Raw genomic sequence first — 2,478 nt, forward strand, 5'->3', positions numbered from 1 at the left:
CTTGAATATGGACAGCTCTGAATGCTTATTGTAAAGTTGTAAAGTTCTTTTACAACAGACTGTGCAGTTGACCACTGAATGTACTTCACAAAATGCACATAATATGGTAGGACATTTTTATTTAATTTTTGTACAAATCCACAGTATGTTCAATAAAAGATGTATTTTTCATTGTACCCATCTTTCTTGTGTTTATTATCATTTTCCACATAATTAAATCAACTTCATGCTAAATTTAAGAAAAAATTAATAATTATCCGATTAGTCGACTAATCGTTTCAATAGTCGGTGACTAGTCGACTATTAAAATAGTCGTTAGTTGCAGCCCTACTGGAGATAGCAGCAGCAGCTCTGGAGAGCAAATAGACCTGGTAAATTGTGTGGAAGCTGCTTATTCTGAAGGATGTACTTTGCAAGCAGAGGGCAGGATTATGCAGTTTGAGCCACAAGACTAGTATCACTTTAGAACTTGACTTTTTCATTACTTTGTTGTTCTTTCTGAAACACTCATGGTCTAGTGAAGAACACAATAGGACCAGAGGTAGTGTGACTGAGCAGTCTAAGGTGCTGGATTAAGGCTCCAGTCTCTATGGAGGTGTGGGTTCAAATCCCACCACTGCCATCCTACTGTCTTGACATGCTGGAATACAGAAACAACAGTAACAAATTCCTCAATGATTGAAAGTTTTGGAAACAAATTTAGCTTTTAGATGCAAAGATTTCCATTTTTAACATTAGCTTGCACTTGGACAAAACATTGTCAACCTCGTCCTCCTTTTCAGAGGTTGTCTTCATTTAAAGCATTTCTTAGATTTGTATAATTGGAAATACTTTAAAATCACATCATAAAGTCTGTATCTTAATGACAAAAAGTGAAAGCAAGAGTAGTGCAGCAGAAGCATGCTAGGCTTGAGCCTTACCTGCAGTGCTCCAGTACTCAGTACAGCTATGAGCCACCTGATGCTTAAACATGGTGTTTGCTCTGCTAGTTTATGACTAGCACAGAAGACCAGCATCAAAACACCACTCTGGTACACGTCAGACAGGGTGATCCACTCATTCTCCTTCAGGCATCTTCATCATTGCCCAGAAGAGCAAAGAGGTCTCAAAGGAGAACCATGGGGTCCACAGGTGAAACCACTTCCAGAACACCTCCAAGACACTCCAAGAAGCCTTTGTACTCTAATCTGCTGTTTGGTTTAAACCACCCTTTCCTTCAGTGACATGGAGTCACAACACAGCAGTGTTCAACCATGAGCTTCTAAGTGCCCTCAAACCAGCCTGACACCTCTCAGGAAAAATAGAAAGTCCAGTCTCTCTTGAAGAATTTGCTTATTAACTTTTGCTTTGTGTGTTGGTGTGTTCCACATGTCCCCAGAAGAAGTCTGTGGCTTCACAGGTTAGCACTTCTATGTGCCTGCTTTTGCCGTTACCTGGCTTACAATGGTGGGCCCTCTGAGTGGTGGCCCCAATCTATTCCTCAGACTGTGAGCTAACACCAGCTACTTGCCAAGAAGCTGCCCAGTCTGCCTTTTCTGAGAGGTTACATATTTTTAATAAAAAAAAAAAAGGAATATTACAGAGGGAAGCAGAGTGGTTCAGTGGAAGTGTGCTGGGCCCATAACCCAGAGGTCAATGGATCAAAACCATCCTCTGCTAATTCTAAAAGCTTTAACTCACTTCCTCCCTAAGCTTCTTTTAACTCACTGATACACCTGTCAAGTACATGGGTTTACCAAGAATTGACTGGTTGTGTAACATCACATACACAATCCCTTGTGTCAAGTTACTCTCTGGAAAATATTTTTCCAACCTCTTTTCCAGAAGTCTACTAAATTTATTGAATTTCTCAGGTGCTTGCAATTCTTTGGCAATCAAAACCATTCCCCACTAATTACATCTTCTCAACCAACAGCACACCGCATTTTCTAAATCTTGATTTCGCTTTTGGAAAGTTCAAGGAAGGGTGAAAACATGACTATCTCTTTAAATTATCCCAGTCACTTTCCATTTAGGCTATCTATGGTATGGTGTTGTGGACATTAACGGTCATAGCAATAGCTGATGAATATTTAAGATTTTAATGACATAGGCAGAGTCTCATGGATATTCATGTTATTAAAAAGTCTACATTCTCAAAAACAACATTACAGAGATTCAAGAGCATAGTTGATACATGTACATCTTCTTCTTTTCCTTTCGGCTTTTCCCTTCTGGGGTCGCCATAGCGAATCAGTTGCCTCCATCTAACCCTGTCTGCTGCATCCTCTTCTCTCACACCAACTACCTTCATGTCCTCTTTAACCACATCCATAAACCTCCTCTTTGGTCTTCCTCTAGGCCTCATGTACCCTAAAAATCATGCTAAAACACAGATGACCTATTATGAACTATTAATGCTCAAGGGTTTGTTAATTAAAACAAACCAATTTATCATTGATGTTAAAAGATGCCACATGCACATCTAAAGAGGAAAAT

The 2,478-nt window shown here is 39.6% G+C and overlaps 1 non-coding gene across 1 annotated transcript; it reads left to right on the plus strand.

Moving 5' to 3' along the window:
* The first annotated feature begins 540 nt into the window (after window positions 1-540).
* On the plus strand, window positions 541-622 carry trnal-aag (transfer RNA leucine (anticodon AAG)). The gene has a single exon. It is a non-coding gene; the product is annotated as a tRNA-Leu (tRNA).
* The last annotated feature ends 1,856 nt before the right edge of the window (window positions 623-2,478 follow it).

This window comes from Acanthochromis polyacanthus, chromosome 10 (genome assembly GCF_021347895.1).
Source record: "Acanthochromis polyacanthus isolate Apoly-LR-REF ecotype Palm Island chromosome 10, KAUST_Apoly_ChrSc, whole genome shotgun sequence".
Taxonomy (NCBI): domain Eukaryota; kingdom Metazoa; phylum Chordata; class Actinopteri; family Pomacentridae; genus Acanthochromis; species Acanthochromis polyacanthus.